We start from the raw sequence: 24,714 nt of genomic DNA, 5'->3' as shown, positions 1-24,714 counted from the left end.
CCAATGATTATTGCATGATCTGGATATTTATGCACTACGGACTGCAGATTTTCTTTGTATGACTCTAGAACTGTCACAGTGGAATCAGGTGCCCAGTAAAAACGTCCAACAGTTAACTTGGTTTCACCTAGACCTGTTATACATGACAAGATAACTTCACTGTCACATTCAACTTTGGCCTCAATAGAGATAATATTTTTGTCAACTTCAATTAACAGTCCCCCTCCTACGGCATGTAATTTATCTTTCTGATACATGTTCCATGACTTGTTAAATTTGTCAGAGCTTTCTACTTGAGGTTTCAGCCACCTCTTGGTCCCTACAATAATCTGAGCTTATGAATTTTCATGGGGGCAGTAAATTCAGGAAATTTATCATAAATACTTCAATAATGTACTGATAAAATTTATCAGTCAAATTGTCTTTACTCTAGATGTGGTCTGAGTTCCCTTTCTGCATATCTGCTAGCGAATGTTCATCAGAGCACCTCAAATTACCGCTTAGCCTAAAAAAGGTTCCCTGTGCGCTCCATAATTACTCTGCTACCTGAGTAGCTGCATACTTTGTGTAGTGGACCCCTGAGCTATCAACAGAAGTCCTAAAAATCCCCACCCAATATTACATGTCCAGAAATCTGCAGTCAAGACTGTCACAGAGTCGACAAAGTATTTGGTTGAGTCCCTCCACTCGGCTTCAGATCAAAGGACCCAAATCAATTCTGGGAACAAAGCTGCAAATTGCAAGCTATGCTTGCACCGTGCACATGAGGCCAGCAGCCTTCACCAGCTTTGCCAGCTGCCTGTATGAACTGAGGATGGCCTCAGAACCCAAGTGACAGGCATCGTCAATGCTCACATGAGCCACAACTTGCAGATGACTGCACCCCGAAAACTCAATAGTCGCAGGAAAGGCCACCTCCACATCTCGGATGAGGCATGCTGGAAGGCATAATTATTGGCTTTCTTTACAGCCCTGAATGCTATCTTCCTAAGGGGCTCCATAATGAGCCTAATGTTGGAGCTCCTGATAACTAACAAACCCACACCCACGATTGTCTGTTTGTACCCCGCTGAAGGAATGGCCACCTGTTCCTTCATAGGATGAACAGGCAAGGCCCAGACAACCAGCCTCCACCTTGGCCCTCCACTCATGCAACATGAACATTACAGCTCGCCACTTACCCTGCTGTGAGAGTGGATCCTCTGCAGCAGAGCCCATGGGCAAAATAAGCAATACCTGGGCCATCCCATGTGACACACCAGATACTCTGCCACCACTGCACCCCGAGAAATCACCTGTTCATGAACTGCAGCCAGCTGCTTCTGCTGCATATGCACACAGATGTAGATATGGATGTGGAGGTAAAAGACACTTGAAACTGTGAGTGTAACTGATGGAGTTACATCTTATTGGTCCGCAGCACAAAGTGCATATCCTCTAAAACACACTTGGAGCAGATTTGCTCCATTTCAGAAGTGGAAAAGGCACTTGACATCATGAGGCGGAGTCAAGGAAGTAAGACCAGTAATAAATACCTGAATATTATGGCATTTAGTATAGTGACCTATTAGTAATTTCATAACTTTGGTTTCTATAATCTTTGATATCCACAGCTCTTCCTTACAAAACCTCTAGCACACTGTGGGTAAGTAGCACAGAATGTGGTCTTTTTATATCTAAGAATTCAATAAATTTTTCAAGGTAAAACATATCACATTCAAGATGAGCTGGTCAGTGTTTTCTAAATCTGGCACTGAATAAGGGGATTGGAAAAAATTACATTTCTTAATTTCACCAGTATTTTGTAAGGAATAACAGATGTGAGTAGTCTGAACCACCAGTTTAATAAGTTGTGGTTGTAGAATACTAACATGAATTTTCTACTGAAAACTGGTAGAAGCTGACCTGGGGGAAGATCAGTTTGGTTTCTAAAGAAGGAATACAGGACACATTTAGTGAAATAAAAATTAATGTAACATCTGCACCTGACATAAGAAAAATCATTATGACTCTAACGGTTCAAATGACACTAAAAACTTGTGGGACTATAATACATTTATAGAATAAAAAAAAACATTTCAGTTGCCAGTAATTTCTTACAAGAAATTAATATGTTCCTCAGTTTGGGATGTTCCCCTGATTAAATATTTTTAATCTATTGTATGTAAGTCTGTAGTAATTATTTAAGGCATCTTTAACTCAGGATGTTTTCCTTGAAAGATTGGAATATGCTCTTGCTAGGCCTCTCTGTAAGAATGTTGACACCACAAATGCCAATAACTACCATCCAGTGTCACCCTTACATCATTTTCTAAAATTTCTAAGAAGATAATGCACCTGTGTAGTAATGGGATACTTAGCTCATCACAATTTGGATTTCAAAACAAACATTTTACAGGATCAGCAATTTGTACATTTACTAAGAATATAATAAAATCTATAAATAATACATCCTCACCAATTGGGATCTGTGACTTAACAAAGGCATTTCACATCATCTGCATGAGGAGAAATGACAATGGAAATCCCACTGGGTTTTTGCTTTATGATCTGTCATTTCAATTGAACCACGAGGCACAATTAGTCCGTTTTGGAGATAATATGAGAATTGTTGTGCAGCTGAGGAAAGAGAAAATGGTAAAAGATGTCTTTGTGAAAGTTCTGAACGGCTTTGCACAGCTTTGAAAAAATGCAGTTCACCAACTCTTGTACAGTTATATATATTCCACCTGCTAAAACATTTAGGTTCAGCTACTTTTGTCATAAAAATAATTACCCACTTTTGGGACACAGAATTCAGTAAGATAATATATTTTGCATATTCAAACACTGGAAAATCCAGGCTGGAATAATGACAATATTATGAAAAGGATAGATTTCTACTCACCATATAGAGGAGATTCTGAGTCGCGAACAGGTAAAAAGAGTGCTAATAAGTAAGCTTTCAGCCAAAATGCCTTCTTCTGAATTAGACAACATACACACACACACATTCACACAAACATGACCACTGTCTCTGGCTGCTGAGGCCAGACAGTGAGCAACGGGATATGATAGGAAAATCAGTCTGGGTGGTGGTGGTAACAGTGAGGCTGGGGCAGGGAGGGAGAGGGATAACAGGGTAGGGGTGGGAGATGGGGAAGTGCTGCTTGTGGGAGCTTACAGGGACAAGATAGGGAGATGGTAGGACAGCTAGGTGCAATCGGGAGGTTAGACAGAGGGCAGGGGGAGCATAGAAGGTGAGTAGTAAAAGACTGTGAGTGCATTGGTGGGAGTGGCTGGGATAAATGGGCAAAGGACAGTGATTAATAATGTTTGAGAAGGTCAGGGGGGTTACAGGAACATAGGATATATTGCAGGGAGAGTTCCAACCTGCTGATGTAGGTAGGAAGGATCCAAATGGACCCTGCTGTGAAGAAGTCACTGAAATGAAGAACACTGTGTTGGAAAGTGGGCTCAATGACTTATTGGTCTAGCTGTTTCTTGGCCACAGTTTGTTGGTGACTATTCATGTGGACAAAATAGCTTGTTGGCTATCATGCCCACATAGAATGCAGCACAGTGGTTGCAGCTTAGTTTGTAGATCATGTGACTGTTTTCACAGGTAGTCCTGTGTTTGGTGGGATATGTGATGTTCGTGAGCAGACTGGAGTAGGTGGTGGTGGAAGGAAGTATGGGACATGTCTTCCATCTAGGTCTATTCAGTGATATTAGCCCTGAGGCAGGGGTTGGGGCCAGGAGCTGAGTAGGAATGGACAAAGATATTGTGTAGGTTTGGTGGTTGTGGAACACCACTGTGGGAGGGGTGGGAAGGATACTGGGTAAGACATCCCTCATATCAGGGCATGACGAGAGGTGGTTGTAACACTGGCAGAGAATTTGATTCAGTTGCTCCATTCCTGAGTGGTACTGAGTCATGAGGAGAATGCTACTCTTTGGCCAGTCAGTGGCACTTTAGGAAGTAGTGGGTGACTGGAGAGATAAGCCATGGGAGATCTGTTTCTGTACAAGGTCAGAAGGGTAATTATGGTCTGCGAAGGCCACGGAGACCCTTGGTATGTTTCAAGATGGACTGCTTGTCACCTCAGATGCAATGACCACAGCTGACTAGGCTGTAAGGAAGGGTCTTCTTGGTATGGAATGGGTGGTAGCTGTCAAAGTGGAGGTATTTCTGGTGGTTGGTGACTTTGATATGGACAGAGGGTACATCTTTGAGGTGGAGGTCAACATTGAGGAAGGTGGCTTGTTGGGTTGACAAGGACTGACCAGGTGAAGTAAATAGGGGAGAAGGTGTTGAGGTTCTGGAGGAATATGGACAGGGTGTCATCACCCTCCATCCAGATCATGAAGAAGTCACCAATGAAGCTGAACTATGTGAGGGGTTTGGGATTCTACGTGGTTTGGAAGAATTCCTCTAGATGAATAGGCTGGAATAAGATGGTGCCATAGGGTGCCCATTGCCATGCCATGGATTTGTTTGAAGGTGATGCCTTCAAAGGGGAAGTAATTGTGGGTGAGGGTGTAGTTGGCAGTGGTGACCAGGAAGTAGGATGTAGGTCTGGAATCCATTGGACATTGGGAATAGGGAAAGCGGGATTGGGAATAATAGTGAGGGAGTGAACCAAAAGCAAAGAAGGTTGAATTTATCTGATTACAAAGTTAATAGCAACAAATTAAAGAAATAAATTACAAATTTAACAACAAAGTTATGTTCTCATGAAATATGCAATCGTTGTGAGACTAAGGTCACTGGCCACCTGTTGGCCATTTTGTTGTCTCCAATGCCACATCATGCGATGTGCAATTTAGTAATATTCTGGAATGTGTCACATTCAGGTGACCCCATACCTTATGTGTGAAATTCTATCTGCATAGGTAAATGTCTTTCATGTACCCTGATAATGTGTTTACTTGCTTGTCTCAAATCCATCTTTGCTATACTACTCTTGTGGTTTTTGTAACCTTTTCAGATTTTCAAGTGATGACGGCAATCAAAACTTGTCAATAAACCAGTCACCTCAGATCTAGTGACTCACAAGAACAAAAGATTTTATTCAGCATCTGTATCAGCACTTCAATTCATAAAATGGCCATATACATCTTGCGTGACTATGTGTCACACTTTATCATCTGGTAATTCTTGCCAATGACCATGATCCTTTGCATGTTTGTCCTAAATTTGCAGCCCAAATACATTTCAACATATGATACAAACAATGCATTAACAATTTCGAAAACAATTATGGCAGGCATAATGTGCAGTTTCCATAGCATCTCAAGCAAGAGCCTGCCAACCATAAGCCGGATAAACTCTGCCTGACACCCACTGACTCAGATGTCAGTGTGCCCAATTAATGAGCTTTGCGCGACTTCGACAAACCCTCACCTGTCTGCCACCCACACTGTACACATGCCTGCACAGAATACTGCCAACTGCATCATAATCCATGCAGCCATGATATGCCCCTGTCCTCACCATGCCCACACCTGCATATAACACCACCAACCATGTCATATCCATACAGCTACAACATGCAGCTGACCACATCACACCCAAGCAGAACCACTTCTGCAGGTATCATGCAACATACACTGACACCACTCACAAATGTAGGCAACCATGAAATTTCACAAACTAAATTCATGGTTCACTGGAGGTGCATGAGATTGTGCTGGATATTTAAGTTGATTTGACACTCAGGGAGATAACAATGGATTGCCACCATCCTGCTTACTTTACAAGAGATTTTTTGTGCACGACCGCACCAGCAGCCAACTGCAATGCACTCAAACCCCAGCCTCACTGAACAAGTCATATGGGCATTTATCACTCCAGGCATGGCAGAACCCATTAATGGCGCTAATTTTCTACAACACTCCAACTTGTTACTGGACCTGTCCAGTGGCAGACTCATGCACATGACTAATGGCCTTTCGACCACAGTGGTTCTCGTCCATGCCACTTCTATGGCTTGGCCTCATCCCTCTTTGCATCCTGACCCCTGTCACCTGCAGATTAACATGATAGTAGGGCCTCCAGGAGTGCCTCTGTGTGATCAATCAGTTGCATCAAGTCCAACAGCTTTATTCTGACGTCTGAAGTGAACTTTCAATTATGGGACAACAACAGTACCATCAGAGACAAGATTCAAGACATCAAACAGGAACTCCTCACAACATGACAGTATCTCAACTGACTACACTGACCACCTTCACAATTTTCATTTGTGTGTCATCCTGCTATTATGCGACAGTCTCCCTCAAGATCATTGTGAACTGTCCGATACTACCTTTTTTTATATGCATCTGTGTATTTATCCTACGATTCAGTGCTTTCTAGGGCCTCGTGTGTGTATTTTTATAGGTATCGTTCAGTTCAGTTTGACCAAAAACCTATTCTTCTTTGTAAATACATATAGAATATTCTGGAATGAGGTACATTCTTGTGATTGTTAATAGATTGTTGTCATTAACAAAACTATGTACATATGCTAAATTAAATATCAGATTGTGAAATTGAAGGAATAAATATTTAGCAACAAATATTAAGAGGCTGTGGAAATGTTAGCACAAATAAGTAATGCCTCTAATACCATAATTGCAATTTGTAAATTCACTAACACAAAAACCTCACTACGATTCAAATGAAACTAGCAATCATTATATAGTGATGTAATTTCATTCGTTATTCATTCTTATGTAATTCATTGTCATTAATGATGTTTGTAAATTACGCAGATTAGTTAACCCACCCATATTTACAAAATTTTGGTATTTGAGAAAACGTATTTAATTTATGTAATCTGGCAAAGCATGATGTGTATCCTTCGACCAAATGTTAGCAATAAAATCCATACAGTCACTAATTACAAAATTAAAGTAAAATCAAAATAATCATTGAAATCAGGTTGTGAATTAATTTTCACACATAAAACCAAGATGATGATAAAAATATTATGTTATTTGACATTATATTTTATAACCTGGACAAATGTAACAGCAGTTAGTTAAGATGAAATTGTTTTTAATTGTAAGTTACATTTTGTAATAAATTAGCAATGGTAGCAATTATTAAAATTGTATTTAAAGCAACGCAGTGTGGCTGTGCAGGCAGTCAGTCAAGTTTTGTTTACTTCAGGAGTCAGTGCAGTTCAGTTCATTTTAGCTCAGTTTCATCAGTTGTTTTGCACTGATCAGTTGTTCTGTTGATCAGCTGGTGTCAATTTGTCAAGCTTGGAATTTTCGTGATGTTCTCATTATTCGTGGCATCCACAACATTGCTGAACCACAGGACAATGCAAGTTAATTAGTAATGTTCAAAGATTGTTACATGTGGTGGTGTAGAGCTGGGACTGACGTTTGAAACTGGAACTGTGTTTAATGAGTGATTGTTTCAGGTTAAGTAAAAATGTGAATGCAAGATCTAAACAACAACAACTTTAGCCCAGAGAATTGTTTTTGGTGACCGTTTATGGAGGAGGAGGGGGGAGGGGGGGGGGGTGAAATACCTGTTGTGGGAATATCGCAAAATCATCTGTTTTGGATATCATTACCTGATGGTAATGGACCAAATTCTCAGACTGCAATGTTGGAATTCAGATGTGTAACTGTTCTTTTTAATTTTCTGATTTTAAATAGTGTTGTTTGACATTTGTGTATCTTCACCACAAGTACTACAATTAAACCAGGAATAGTAGGCAGAGATAATTTGTTAATGTTATTAATGCAGCATATGAAAGAAACAAAGGATCAGATGGAACAGGTTAGGCAGAATATTGGTCAGCAAAGTCACCAGTTAAGTCAGCAATTAAGTGAACAAATGGCAGAATTAAAGAATATGTTACTGAGAATATTGATCAGATAAGGGAAACTCAGGAGGGTTTGGCAGCATTAAAAATTACTGTTGAGACAGGGCAGGGTGAACTCAATACTCATGTGGGAGCAGCAGAAGAAAGGATAGATATATTAGAAACTAATTTCACACAAGAGTTGTCCAAAAACGACGTGAGATTCAAAAATCTAGATAAACATGTAGAAGCAGAAAATTCTAAACTTAAGTCAAGGTTGCTCAGACCAAATGAGGTTTAGAAGAAAAATCAGAAGCTTACAAAAGGAACTCTGAGATAAAATTTACAGACATTACCAATCAAATAAGTAATGTTGAACAGAAGTGTGATGGAAAAACAGATTTGTGTAAAAATAATGTTGTAGATTTAAGTAAGAAAGTTGCAGAATTACAAGCGGGTGTAGCCCAAAGAAATTTTGTTAGTAATATTAATTGTGTATGGGGTGGCATACCTTTAAAATTCTTTCCATGGGATGGGAAATTGAATCCTGTTGATGTTTTACAGCATTGTCAGGATAATTTCAGTAGTGACATGACAGACAATGTTAAAATTACATTTTTAACCGATTTTTGGTTCGAGAAGAAATTTCATGGACCAATCAGAATGTTAATTCTACCATGTCATATGATGAATTTGAAAGAAAGTTCTTAAATAAGTTTTGGTCAGAAGCTGAGCACACTAGGATTAAAAGTGAGTTCTTGAATGGTCAAATGTATAGGGAAAGTGATGGTAGCTTGAAGTGTTTTTGTGAAACCAATTGAGAAAATTAGTCTACTTAGACAAACCTTTTGACGAATTAATACAAGTAGATGCCTTAAAAAGGAAATTACCAAAAAGAGTACAGTGGGAGTTGATTTATGGACCAGATGACTCTATAGATCAGTTTTTGAGATATGTAGATAAGCTGGATAGAGCCTTTGAGAGAAACAAGAGGGTAAATAACAGCAGATTTGCCAGTCAACCCTCTGGGGGGTGGAATCAAAGCAGAAATGAGGGCAGGAGTGATGATGAAAATCAGAATAATAATAGTGGTTACAATAGCAGTAATAATAGATGGATCAACCATAGTAATGTGAATGGAAACAGAGGACATGAGAACAGGGAGAAACCTTGGGAGAACAGTAACAGACAATTAGATGATCACCAATCAAGACAAGGCAATTTAAACTGACGGATGCCTCATTGGGAGTCTGTCAATTTGGGGCATGAAATAAGTACCAAAATCAGGCTAAACACCACCAGCCTAGAGACATCAAAAACAGATACATAAGACACAGTAATTGAAGATACTGGAGTGTAAATGACAGAAGTAATGTAAGAAGAGCACATCAGATTAGCAAATTACAGTTTGACTGTAACTTCTGGAAAAGTATGAATGATAGTGTTGAAGATAGAGGTATTAGCATCTGTAAGAACGTTGAAGAGATTCTGTTAGAGGAGGAAGCCATCCCAAGTCTATACAATCAGTGTGGTAAAGACATTTGCAAAGAAAATGTTGGTTCTGATAGTAATCTTGATGAGTTTGGATTAGGTAAATTAATGGAGGAAGACTCTATTCCTGTTAAGCACTTAAGTGATAGTACTTGTACTGGTGTACTTGTCAACAATTCTGATGATCATTGTAACGATGTTGTAGAAGTGTCTAGTATTGCAGATGATAGCATGTGTGGCAAGGTTGATGGTGGAAGTGTCAGTAGTAATGATGAATGGGAGGAAGAATTAGATGGACGGTGTATATGGAGGTTAAAGAAGATTTAATTAATGGTGGAGATGATGATGTCAGCAGTATTTGTGAATAATATGAGAACCAGATTGTGCCAATGAAAACTGGGTAGGTATCATCAGACGAGGAACATGTGGACAGCCATCATGATTTAGATGTGATGCTAGAAACTTTATTGGCTACTTACAAGGGTTATAGTAACAGTGACACAGTAAAAAGGGTAATCAAGATTATTTGTGAAGAATTGCATTTAAACTGGAAAGGTAGGACCAGTCAGCAGGCTTACAGTGAGATCAGTTCCGAGAAAAGTAGGCAGTGTGTAAAATATGGGTTGCTGACACAAGATGGACAGTGCAAAAGGACTGATGATTGCGAGCAGCCAATTTCTTAAGATGTGCGATGTGAACCAGTGACTGGAGTGACTACTACGAAAAATAAAATTAGATTTTTTTTCAGTAAAAACCAATACTATGAAAATGTAAATATATTGAAAATATGTGATTTGAAAGTACCAGATTGCCTATTTAGCAGCCATTTGTACAAGTAATACACGTAAGAGTGGCTAGGAGGAGCGGGGGGGGGGGGGGGGAGGATGTATTATGCAACAGCTTCCGCCAAGATCATTATAAACCATCCGATATCACCTTTTTTTATATTAATCCGTGGATTTATCGTACGATTCAGTGCTTCCTAGGGCCTTTTATGTGTATTTTTATAGGTATTGTTCAGTTCAGTTTGCCTAAAAGTCTATTCTTCTTTGTAAATACATATAGAATATTCTGGAATGACATACATTCTCATGTTTGTTAATAGATTGTTGTCATTAACAAAAATACGTACATATGCAAATTAAATATCAGATCATGAAGCTGAAGTAATAAATGTTTAGCAACAAATATTAAGAGGCTGTGGAAATGTTAGTATAAATAAATAATGCCTCTAATTACCATAATTGCAATTTGTAAATTCGCTAACACAAAAACTTCACTACGATTCAAATGAAAATGACAATCATTATAAAGTGATGTAATTTCATTCATTATCCATTCTTATGTAATTCATTGTAATTAATGATGCTTGTAAATTATGCAAATATTTACCTCTTGTTAGTTAACCCACCCAAATTTTCAAAATTCCGGTATTTGAGAAAACGTGTGAATTTAATTTATGTAATCTGGCAAAGCATGATGTGTATACTTCGACCAAATGTTAGCAATAAAATCCATACACTCACTAATTACAAAATTAAAGTAAAATCAAAGTAAATCAGATTGTGAATTAATTTTCACATAAAAAACCTAGATGATGATAAAAATATTATGTTATTTGACATTATATCTTATATCCTGTTCAAATGTAACAGCAGTTAGTTTGGATGAAATTGTTTTTAATTGTAAGTAACTGGTACATTTTGTAATAAATTAACAATGGTAGCAACTATTAAAATTGTATTTAAAGTGACACGGTGAGGCTGCGCAGGCAATCAGTCTAGTTTTGTTTACTTCAGGAATCAGTGCAGTTCAGTTTGGTTTAGCTCAGTTTTGTCAGTTTTCTTGCACTGATGTCAGTTTTTTCGATCAGCTGATGTCAATAAATAATTTGTCAAGCTTGAAATTTTCATAATGATCTCATTATTCACAGCATCCACAACATCAAGGAACCACAGGACAATGCAAGTTAAGTAGTAACATTTAAACATCTTTACACTGCATACCTCACCACCTGACATCCTTGTTGCTGCAGATTTCATTGCACCTCAGAGGCCTACCCACCTTGACCTCCATGTCATATCACGGCCTTCACTTTCCATGTAACCTCTCTCTTGCCCTGCTCTGCTCTGCAATAGTGGGCAGCATGCATGTGGCGGATGGGGGATGGAGGGGGGTGACGGTGAGGGTGCATTGGTAACACTGTATCATGAAATAACATTGTCAGTGGTCAACTTGGTTCCTGCACAACAAACTCTTCGAACAAGAGTCAGGCTGATGACTTCACAGTATTCATATGCCTTTTCTGAGCCCATGTTAGTAAGAAATATTGTTCTTTGGAGTATTAGGATCATATAATTATTCATTGTAATCATTTACAATACTCCATGAAGTATTAGGATCATATAAATTATTCATTGTAATCATTTATAATACTCCATGGCTCTGTAAAGGTACTTAAAACTTCAATTTGTGGGGTCCATGCAGTACCTGATGATTGATGAACTGGTACACCTGTGTGAGGTATTCAGGAAAAATGTAAGTGTAGCACATAAAGGATAGAGTTTAATGAAGAAAGAAATAAAGTAGTTTAAATTTATTTTAGATTGTTCCAGGCATGGGTTCAGTATAAACAATTTCATGCACTATATAATGTACCTCCACAGCATACAAATTGTGTTTGTGTAAACAGTGACACTGGCCCAGACATACAAATAAAGGAGAGTCACAATGTCCAGTCCCATGACCTGGGTCAGAGCATAAGGGCAAGGCTGCAACCACAGCTGATTCCCATATCAAGCTACAATGGCTGCCGCTATTTTTATCTCCTCTGAGCTTCAGAATTGTGGCTATAATTTACACTGTGTATTCTTGTTGATGGTCACTGACTTTGATTTAGCTGTAAGACTGTGTATGATTTTCTTGAGCCAGCTGCCTGGATCTCATTTGAATGATTCTGTGGAACTATTCACTTCTTTGCTCATGTCATACCAACACCAGTTAGAATAGGAGCTAATATTTATTCACCTTCAAATATGTTTACATGCAATTGGTGGTGTCATATAAAGATCATCCTTATATGACTATTTGCTGAACCGAGTTATATCTATGTTACAAGAAGGCACTAACCTAAGTTATTACTTCAGTAATGCACAATATTAAACAACCTTACTTTTGTTTACAATTCTAATACAGTATGCCACAGTGAATCATTGTACCAAAGAAATAACATTATAAAAAATTACAGTTCACAATTTTATATAAATACTCCAAAATCAAAGCTCCAAGTCATAAGTTTTGCATTCCTTAAATTCCTTCACTCATTTTATTATTACCGTTCTGAATTTATTAAAAGTGGGCATTTAGGTAATTTTTTAAAATATGTGAGACCAAGATGATTATAACTATTGTAGACCTTTGCTATGCAAGGTAATGTCAGTATATACATTTCCTTGAAGTAGCTTCTACATGATTTCAGTGCCACAATGTATTGAATAGCCACTTTTATGTGATTTAAATACACTGGTGGCAGGGCGGGGGTGGAGGGTGAGGGGGTGGGGGGGGATGACGAGGATATTTCTCCTCTCAGGCCATGAAGAGAGGTAGACAAAAACTCTGGCAGAGAATGTGATTAATATGCTCCAGTCCTGGATGATACCACCCAAGACTGGAGCAAGAATCACAATCCCCATCCATGTTTTGACTATCTCTCATCATGCCCTGAAATGAGAAACATCTTCTCCACTATCCCACACTCCCCCCCCCCCTCTCCTCCCACCAAAGAAGTGGTACTCCACTTACTTCAGTGAGTGGTTCACAGCTAGTGCCATTTGCCATTTGAATTCTTCTTATTGACAGCAACTTTTCTGAACTGCATAGATGGAAACTCTGCCTACAACATACCCTTCAAGCCTGAAATCCCCCTGGCCTAAACCTTCACTAGACTATGTTTCCCACCTACCTGTCTCCCCTTTCCTGCTCCTACTCCAGCACTTCACACACCTTCTAGTCCCGCCAACACATTTACTAGTCTTTTCCCGTTCTCTACTTCTTCTCTCTTCTCTCCTCCCTCTCCCCCTACCTCCATGCACAGGCCCCAAACACTGCACCTATCAGCCCTATCCTGCCCCACTATGTCCCTGCACTCTCCCACAGGCAGCATAGCAGCTTCCCCCACTCTTACCCTGATACATCACCCTCTTCCCACCTCATGCCTACTCATTACTGCCACCACACCCCAGCACAGTGCTGCCCATGTCAGACAGGTTCAGTGAGGTCCCAGTGCTTAGATACTGAGCCACAAGTGAATTATGCTTGCATGATTGTGTGTATGTCTACTTCAGGAGGAGGACTTTTTCTCCAACAGCTTGTGGCAGTCTTTTTCATTGTGTTTGTCTGTGACTCAAAGCATTCTCTATATGGTGAATAGAAATCTATCCTTTGCATAACACTGTAATTATTCCGTTTTAGACTTTCCATTGTTTGGTTTAGGTCATCCAAAATTAGATATGATATATAAATGGTTAGACTCATAAGGTACAACATATGAGTGGCCTAGGAAGCATACACTGCAAGGCTGCATTAGTCATATAATATACAGTAATGTTGTGCATTGTTTGTCAGCAGTAATTGTCACACAGGAGGTCACTGTTCCTCACCAACTCCAAATGATTCCAAATGAGTGAGTAAAATATGTTGAATATGGACCAAGAGGACACTGCCAACAGGTTTTGTTTTCCAATGAGTTTCGTTTCAGCTTAATTACAGTGGCAGATGAATATGTGTGACACATTATAGATGTGAATCCCACCATTTGTCAGTGGACATTATGTTGCATCAATAACAAAGTAATGTGGTAATTAGTGTAACAACTAATTTCAGCAACTATGAATCTCAGGCAGCCTTTATAGTGACCCAAAAATTGTGAAGAAGTAGTTCTTAGAATGAAGTCTTTGTTTCTTTCTTTGCATCAATATAAATCATATGTAAATTGAGTGTCATTAATATCCAACTATTCATTCATGTGGTTGCCATTTTCAAAAACATTTGTGGAACGCACAAACATTATTTTTGATTTTGATTCTGTAATACCACAACCCTCTGAGACCCTATATCCTGTTACCAGTCTCATCCCCAATCTCCTGAAGAAGGCATATGTGTAATATCAATATGCTGATTTGATTTTGTCTTTTCTGGTTATCTGGATTAAAATACACTGAAGATTTTCTTCTGCAGCAAATTAATAATTTGCATTAATGTAAGCTATTGTTTTGACATTGTTTACATTTGGCCTCACCAATATGCAGATTGAAGGAAACATGTTGGGTTAAAAGCTGATGTACCATCATAATTTTTACATTATACAAACTTCAGGAACATGGTAGGAATAAAATTGCTATTGTAATTAGGGAGTAAGTAATGATTCAAGTTACGTTATTTCTAGTCATTGAGAAACAGCTATTTTTATTTTTTCAAACTATATATATATATATATATATATATATATATATATATATATATATATATATATATATATATATAATTCAAATATGGCATGATAATTTTTTCAGTCAGAATTAAGCATACTAATGATTTAATTGGCGTTAGTTGATGGAATTGTAGTTACAACTATACAGAAATGTAAAGTTTTACTCACACAAAATTGAATTAACTAAATCTCGTCCTTTCATTCAATAAAAAAAAAAAACCTCTGTGCACCTTAAGTAAGTAAAATGATATATGCAAATTAATGAAATATATTGCTGTAATGATAAAACATGTAATTTATAGTCTTAATAGAAACAGATTTATTCCTGTCTTTGCAGGAAATTATTCACTTTTATTTCATGTAAATTTCTATGTAATTTGGAAAGATGTATGTAAAAATTTTAATTGTCTAAATCTAAAAATTTAATATGTAACAATGACAGCAATTGCTTAAAACCATATAAATAGAGGCGATTTGTACGCCACCATAGGTCAGCCTTATGACAGTCATGAGGCAGTCTTAAGTCAATTTTATGCATGTAGTTCGCCACTGAACATCTAGTGTGCGAAATAAAACTCTTTGTGAACAAGAAGTACTGGAACGTATTTCTACCATTGCATGATTCCCGTGTGACAATGTAGTAACATCAAGATGAACGTAAGGCAGCATTAAAAAGCAGCATCCCAGATTACACAAGGCACATATTATTTATTTGGTGGAGGATATCCATAGTATGACATGGTATATTGTCTCTTGTGTTAAGCAATGATACACATCCCAAACTTCACCACAGAAAAACATTTTTTGCCACATTATAATACAACATGGTGGAGGAGCTGGGATGTGTATAAAACTGCATCGTATGCTAATGTTTATTGAGTTTCAGGTAAAATAATTGTTCATGATATACTGTGCCATACACCAGCATTGGGATGCATATGGACGTGTGAATCAATGGACCAACACCAACAGCCAGCAGCATGGATTGTCAGATGATTACCAAAACACTATTTATATAACAGAGAAAAGAAACAGTGAACTCTTAGGAAGTAAAATTGTATGTCTAAGTCAAGCAAAAATAACTGTGTGTCACACACTTTGAAAATATTATAGCAAAGATAGTCTTTGGAAGTGTTTTTTTATTTAATATCTTGTGAAGTGGTGCAAAAAAAAAAAAAAAAAAAAAAAAAAAAAAAAAAAAAAAGTTAAAATGAGTACAAGCAATATATTTTCTGTACGTGACCAAGATGGAATCACAACAATCAGGTTGGCAGCTGCATGCATTGACACCGTATCTAAATACTGAAAGCCATGAGAACACATCAAGTAGTTTAATTTCAGCTTTCTATGGATTTTGACAATCAGAAAACTTATTAGATCAATTTTCTAAATTGTTCGAAAATCATTGTGGAAAAATAGACAATATTCTCATAAAAATGGACTAGAAACTAGAAGCAACTATGGAAGATGTTAATAAGGCAAGTAGACAAATAATCATTGTTAATGAAAGAGTAGGCAATGTAGAATCAGAAATGGACTCTTTGAAGAATTTTGCTGCTACTGAATTACGGCTAGTTAACAAACGTGTCGCCGAATGAGTAAAAAGAGCAGAAAAAATTGTCATTGACAAACTTGACTGATGAAAATCAGAGTTGTATAACATACAAACTTATATTGAAACCAAAAATAATTTCATTGACGAGAAACTGAAATTGAGTTCTATACTTATTTCAGAACAAATTTCTTCAGTACGGTAAACAGCAAAGTGAATGAAATCACAATTAATCTTCAAACAATTAACTCTAAAGTTGTAAATCTAGAGATTAGTATGTTTAGTAAAATATCTATAGAGGTAGTAACATGTTTCAAAACAATTGTAATAATGATATGAATATAATAGAGGGAAACATTCCACGTGGGAAAAATATATCTAAAAACACAGATGATGTGACTTACTGAACGAAAGTGCTGTCAGGTTGATAGACATACAAACTAACACAAACATACACATGAAATTCAAGCTTTCGCAACAAACTGTTGCCTCATCAGGAAAGAGGGAAGGAGAGGGAAAGACGAAAGGATGTGGGTTTTAAGGGAGAGGGTAAGGAGTCATTCCAATCCCGGGAGCGGAAAGACTTACCTTAGGGGGAAAAAAGGGCAGGTATACACTCGCACACACACACATATCCATCCGCACATACACAGACACAAGCAGACAATGTCTGTTGTAAGCTACCTTGAAGTACTTTACAACCTAAGTTAGGAAATGAGGTTCAAGTAAATGCTGATTTAAATTGTAGTGATACTGAAGATGATTTATTGGCAGAAGAGGATGGAAGTAATAAACATGACATACTCAGTACTCCCTATATTGAAATACCTGTAGGCAACTGGAAGTGAGTTTGTCTATTGGACACTGGTAGCTCAGTAAGTGGTGTGTCTGGTAAATTAAGAGGTAGATTAAAGAACACTGAACAGTACAGTATATTGAATTAACTGTTACTGGTGCTAAAATAAAAGGAGCCACTGGTAAACTTAGTAAATTAAACAGTAGGCAAGCATTAATTTCATTTACTGTCAGTAGTGTTATATTTGAACAAGTATATCTGGTAATAACTGACCGGAATAAACATGTGTTGTTAAGGATGGATTGGATACTGCAAGTTAATGCTAGGTTTGACTGGTTAAATATGAAGTTAAATTTTACTGATCAAAAATCTGGTGTTCATGGTGAAACTAAATTATACATAATGTTTGATGAGAATTGTAGCAACAATTTAAGAGGAGTGCAAGTATTTGATGACAGACATTATTTAGATGAAGATAATGAGTATCTTGATAATCAAGTGGTTAGGGATACTTTTCTTAATTAGTACTGGACAAACTTAACTCAGCAGACAATTTAAGTAGCAATGAAAAAAATGTCTTGGAGGGATTCCTGTGGGAAAATAATAGCATTTTCAGTGACAAGCTGCAGGGTGAAAGATTATATGCGTAGGTTGAAACTGAGACCACATGAACCATTTTTCATTAAGCCATATGGGGTACCTATTTGTAAGAGGAAGATTGTTGAAAAGGCGTTGGAGAAATTGCAGAGTTGGGGGATAATAGAAAGGAGTAGCAGTCAGTACAGCAGTCCTGTGGTTGTAGTAGCTAAGAAAGATGTTGGGGTTAGAATAGTACTTGACTCTTGACATTTAAATAAATTTTTGGAAAAGGAAACTGACCACCCAGAATCAATGGAGGAATTACTATATAAATTTCATGATGTAAGTTATTTTGTAAGTTTGGCTTTGAAATCAGGATTTCATCAGATTACTTATATACTGCATTTTTGTGTAATGTGTAAAGCTTTCAATACAGTGTACTACCTTTTAGATTAAACTTATCAGTTGCTGAATTTATCAGAGCTTTGAATTTAGGTTTGGGAAGTGAGTTACTTTCAAAATTAATCATTTATGTGGATGACATCCTGGTAGTTAGTAAAATTTGTGATGAACATAAGGAAATTATGAAAGCTATTGCAATAAAATTTAGGCAGGGGAGTATGACATTAAAATTGGAAAAATGTAAATCTGGAGTAAAAGAGGTGTATTTTCAACTTAGGACATTTTATGGTTTATGCAATTTCTATTGGAAATGTATAAGAACACAAGCTTTAAATGTTCCATGTCTTCTTGAGCTTTTGAAAATGAACAGTATTTGGGAATAGACTGATTAATGTTGACCAGCTTTCAATGAGATTAAAAGACAACTTGTCGATAGTGAACTCTTACATAGACCAGACCATTTTGTATGATGACAGACAGGTGTGATTATGGCTTAGGAGTTTGTTTATTTCAACAGAAGGAAGTTGAGGGAGAGATCATGCACTGTGCTATTAGCTTTGCCAGCAGAAGTTTACAAATTCATGAAAAAAATTACACAGGTACTGAGAAAAACTGTTAGCTATTGTTTGGGGGTCTAAAAAATTTCAAAATTATTTAGTTGGAAACAAATTCATTGTATACACAGACCACAAAGCTTTGTGCTACATTCAGGAGTGCAATCTATATCACAGTAGGATTACCAGGTAAGTAGTTTTCTTACAGCAATTTCACTACTCAATCCAGTACATTAGAGGTGATCAGAATGTAGCTGCTGATGCTTTGTCTAGGTTACCAGTTGGAAGTAACTTGGTTAGTGGAAATATTCAAGAGAAATGTACATTCAAGGGGTTAAAGAGGAGAAAGAAATTGCGAGAATCTGTAGACAACTGAGACGAAATCAAAATCAGGATGAGACATGGAAACTAGTTAAGGGGACCACACCGTGGTTCAGGTCGAAAAAAATCAATTTTTGGTTTTCATCATATTTCAATAGTTTTATTTAAGTCCTTTGAAAAGAATTTTGCTGAATTTTTTTTTTTCGAGCATTTAAAGAGCATTTTCCTACCACATGTGTTTATGGGCCACACCCACTTTTCTGTCACCCACATTTCTGCATATATTTTAGATTTTTACATCCCCTACATTGTGCGTTAGGGATTTTTTTTTTCCTTGGAATGCAGTGGTCAGTATTTTTTTGTTTCTGCTGTTTGTAAACAACACGCTTTCAAACACATGGTTAGTTTTGTTCAAGTGTGATTGCGAGTAGTTGTTATACTTATGTTTGCAGTGCTTGTTTATGTGTGTTTTGTTGTGTTTATTGAAGATGACGAAATGTAAAGGCATTTTCAAGAAACGAAAATTTGGAGGAAATATGTTTAGAAAACTTTCTTTACCAGAGGTTATGTCGCCTGGCAATGATGTTTCTAATTGTAATTCTTGAACAAGTGCATCATTAAAGAAGCTCTCACCATTTCAAGAGAGTTACAATGAATTTATTGTAAGTGACAAGGGGTGCAGTAACATTATTATAAATTTGAGAATATTATCAGACGTAATTTCTAAATTTGTACAATGTAGACAGTGTGGTGAGTCACAAAGTGTGAAAATTTGTGAGAGTGCCAGTGTGAGAAAAGGCCTAACAATTGCTTTGGATTTAATCTGCACTAGATGCTCAGCTGTGATTTCATTTTTGAGTTCTTCAAAACCAGATGCAAGTGGCCCTTATGAAATCAATACTAGAGTAGTTTATGCCTTACGATCCATTGGCAAGTGCATGGCTGCAGGGAAGACATTTTGTTCAGTGATGAACTTACATCAACCATCAAATAAATTTTAAAAAACTGACTGCAATATTAGAGAAAGCTGTATGTGAGGTCAGTGAGGAAAGCATGAAGCTGGCTGCTAGGGAAGCAGTAGAAGAAAATTATGGATGTTTAGATATTGCAGTTGCACTTGATGGAAGTTAGCAGAAAAGAGGACATACTTCTCTGAATGGAGTAGTAACTGCCACGAGTGTAGACACCAGTAAAGTGTTAGATGTGGAGATAATGTCTACATATTGCAAATGTTGTAAAGTCAGTGAACATAAAGAACACAACTGTGTGGCTAATTTTAGAGGAAAAACTGGTGGTATGGAAGTTCATGGGGTACAACAAATATTTCATCGCTCCGTAGAAACAAGAGGTGTACGGTAAACCAAACATTTGGGCAATGGTGACAGTGAGGCATACAAGAATATGGTGAACTCTAAGCCATATGGAGATGTCATTATTAGCAAAATAGAATGTGTAGGTCATGTTCAAAAACATTTGGAAACAAGGGTGAGAAAACTAACTGTTGATATGAGAGGAAAAAAATTAGAAGATGGAAAATTGTTGACCGGACAGGATTGGTTAACTAAAACTGAAATAGAAAACTTTCAGGTGTCCTATGGGCAGACAATTAGGAGAAATAAAGAAAATCTGGAGGCAGTGGAGAGAGATGTTTGGTCCATATTCTTCCATAAGTCCTCTACTGATGATAAGCCATGTCATGGATTGTGCCCATCAGGAAAAAATTCATGGTACAAATACAATAGGGATCAGGCAATTGGAGAATCTTATTCTCACCAGCATTCTCTTCTTGCTGCTGTTATTAAAGCAATTAAACCTATTTTCAGAGACTTGTCTCATCTTGACCTTCTACGGAAATATCCGCAGGGCAGACACAGAACCCAAATTAATATTTGTAGGCATGCATACAATGAAACTAGGAGTTCATGATGCTGTTATTACATTCAATCGTAGTAATATTGGAAAGTGTTGGGTACTGAAAAAGCTGGGAATTAATCCTGGTGAAAATATGATCACCGGGCTGCAACATTGCAATAAAATGAGGATAGCCGATGCAGACAGGTCTGAATCTAACATGGCCAATAAAGCAAGACAAACATCCAGGGAGGTGAAAAAAAGCTGAAAGACCTGCTAGAGGCCAAAGAAGGGCCATCATATTCAGCAGGACAGTTTTAATTAATTGTAAGTAACAAATTTCACAAGTTTTTTCTTTAAAGTCAATTTCCCGCAAACTAAAATTTTCAGTACATATGCCCCATTATATCAGAATCTATCATAGATAAATGAATGAAATTTTCAGAGACTCTGCATAACATAAAAAGCCACCTTTGGTACTACAGTCATTAATATTCCCCCATTAGGAAGTTCACAAAAAAATATTTTCTGCAGAAAAAACTTAATATTTTTTGTTAATAATTTAATAACGTATTTCATGAAAACTATAAAAAGGATAATGTAGATTTTAGTACAGTTGATTCTATTAGCATCATGTAACATACAGTAAAAATATTAAGGTCCTGCATCAAATAGTTTTTTTTTTTTTTTTTTTCAGGAATGGTTCAAATACTTGCCTAAATTAATATGAGTTAGATAGGCAGGGTGTAGTAACCTTAAGGGCTACTTAGAAAATAAAAGATGTAATAAGGTGAAACAGTATTACAAATTGTTTACAGGAATTTGTTTAGTAGAAGTAGTCCCAATTTGGATAAATGGAAGGTTTGTTGGTCCAGACAATATATTGGCACTTTGATTAACTATGTACATAAGAGTTGCAGCCGTTGTGGATCCATGAAGTGTATCCAAAAGATACAGGAAAATGTGCACTTTGGTAATAACTCCAGGAGGGTCAGGAAGTGTTAGAGTTCTTGTGATCGATGTCGTAGACTAAAGGTTACTAACCACAAGCATAAAGGTTTCATGCAGACTGTAATTCAACAAGACAATTCAGAACTGGTGGGAACTGATTTATCTGGTCAACTTCCCCACACTAAAGAAGGCTATACACATTTGCTTATTACTGTTGACTTGTTTTCAGAACTGGGAAGGTTGTATGTACCCTTTGAAAAAAGCTACAACTAAGAAAATTATTGAGTGTTTTATTAATGACTATTTTCGGAATGTTGGAAAAACACATTCTTTACTGTCAGATAATGGAAGTCAGTTCACATCTCATATATGGAACGAATCTATTAACAATTATAACATTAAGCACTTCTTAATATCAGTGTATTCACCATCATGCAATAATGAGAGGTATGTGCAGAATGTACTTTTCCAAGGATCATACAAATTGGTACACTTATGCAAATCAATTTGGAGACATTCTAAATAATTTGCAACATGGAGTTCATTTTAATCAGAAACCTGCTAACATAGTAGGTGAATTGGTTAAGTTTCAAATTGTACAGAGTTAACTGCTGATGAGATGAGAAGAAAGAGGTGGTGAAGAAGAATACGGAGACATAGCATAGTAAGAGAAAGAAGCAGCATGACAAAAGTCTTAGAGTTACACAGTTTAAAGTAGGGGACCTCATGTTGACTAAAAGTTATGAAAAGTCAAAAGCAATTATCAAAGAAACAAAAACATTCTTCGACATATACATTGGACCATTCGAGATCTTAGTGATACCACATCAAAATACATTCAGGCTAATTTATCCAAAGTTACCTAAGCTATTTGCTTTAAGACATATCACACAGCTGAAGCCATATGTTTGAATATAAATATAATCAATCCTCTGGGATGGCGGGGGCGGAGGACGGGGGTACACTCACTGTGTGTACCATGTGTCTGGCACAAGGGCCCCAGCTAATGCAGTATCTGCTTCAACACCATTATACATTGGTACTACATTCATACACATATTTATACACATTTCTATCCTCTGGATTTATGCTCACTTTGATCATCTATTTGATTCATAATAATGATGTTTGATGACATGAGGTACAATAATTTGCTTAATATACTTTACTTTGATAATACCTTCTGGGGTTTAATATGATCAACCCTCGCACAGGGGGAGGGGGGGGGGGGGGCGGTACACTCTGTGTGTGTGCCATGTGTCCGGCAAGCACAAGGGCCCCAGATAATGTAATATCTGCTTCAACATCTTTATACTTCGGTACTACATCCCTTATTTACACAATTTACACATAGTTTCTTGCCACATGTTTAAATCAATTCTGGGTATATGAAGTACTTTCGCTGATTTGAAAATAGCATCTTGTCTCATCTATACTGACAGTAACTGACAACAATATGAATTTTGAAGAGAAGTATAGCCAACTGTGTAATACACATGCTTTTGTCTACTTAACACACTAGTTGATCAGCAGGAACTATGGTATAATCTTGGTCACTTGTATAAGATTTTGTATTATTTCACATCTTTATGATTTTAAAATTATTCGCTGTAATGTAAATCTGAAATACCTCGTACATATATGATTGTATGTTTAGCATGATTATTATGGAGACTTTCAGCGATAATCAACATAAATTACATGTATGCACTTGGCCTGCTATTTGAAGTTTATTCATGACACAGATTCTATGCAGTACAATGATTTACTTATTATTTACCTTATCTTGACTAAAATGAATCCCAATGAATCCCATTGCTCTGCAATACATCTGATGTTGTCTCTCAAAGCTCCCGATTAATATGATTTAGGAGTATTTTGCTTGCTGCTGTCTTAGTGTGACAATGTTATCATTAGTGGATTTTTGGCTGCTTGGTTACAGATGACCACAGTGTTGATGAGTGTTATGCATTGGCTTATTAGTCTGTGGAAGGCATCAGTCAGATAGGAGATATTTTGGTTGGATGCTCTAGCTGGACATCAATGGTTTCTTTGACACACCAATTACACCTGGAGCTGAAGCTATAACTTAATAAACCACAGAATAATGTACACAGAGAGGTAAAAATTGACACACATGCTTGGAATGACATGGGGTTTTATTACAATAAAAAAAATTTTTTTAAAAAAAGTTCACAAAATGTCAAACAGATGGCACTGGACAGCAGAACTGCTACCGTGACGGGTGAGAGGTACGCCAATATGTTACAGATTCAGATCATCCCCAGCCTGGCTGATAAACATCTGCTGGAACGTATGATGTTTATGCAGGATGGCGCTCCACCCCATATTGCTAGATGCATGAAAGATCTCTTGCACACGTCGTTTGGTGATGATCGTGTGCTCAGCCGCCACTTTCGTCGTGCTTGGCCTCCCAGGTCCCCAGACCTCAGTCCATGCGATTATTGGCTTTGGTGTTACCTGAAGTCGCAAGTGTATCATGATCGACCGACATCTCTAGGGATGCTGAAAGACAACATCCGACACCAATGCCTCACCATAACTCCGAACATGCTTTACAGTGCTGTTCACAACATTACTCCTAGACTACAGCTATTGTTGATGAATGATGATGGACATATTGGGCATTTCCTGTAAATAACATCATCTTTGCTCTGTCTTACTTTGTTATGCTAATTATTGCTATTCTGATCAGATGAAGCGCCATCTGTCGGACATTTTTTGAATTTTTTTATTTTTTTGGTTCTAATAAAACCCCATGTCATTCCAATCATGTGTCTCAATTTGTACCTCTCTATCTACATTATTCCATGATTTATTCAGTTTTCAATTGATCACTCAGTACATTATGATTTGTGCTTTATCTATATTTGATTCTTCATATTTTTCGTTGTGCTTTTCTTTTCTTTTTTTTAAATATT

At 37.1% G+C, this 24,714-nt stretch overlaps 1 protein-coding gene across 1 annotated transcript in view; it reads right to left on the bottom strand.

Annotated features, from left to right (window-relative positions):
- Positions 1-24,714, bottom strand: part of LOC126251469 (atrial natriuretic peptide receptor 2-like) — a 301,860-nt gene that overhangs the window by 116,393 nt on the left and 160,753 nt on the right. The window lies entirely within an intron of this gene.

The sequence above is a fragment of the Schistocerca nitens genome, chromosome 4, assembly GCF_023898315.1.
Source record: "Schistocerca nitens isolate TAMUIC-IGC-003100 chromosome 4, iqSchNite1.1, whole genome shotgun sequence".
NCBI classification, from domain to species: Eukaryota; Metazoa; Arthropoda; class Insecta; order Orthoptera; family Acrididae; genus Schistocerca; species Schistocerca nitens.
The sequence above is the reverse complement of the archived record's forward strand: the minus strand, read 5'-3'. Positions and strand labels throughout refer to the sequence as shown.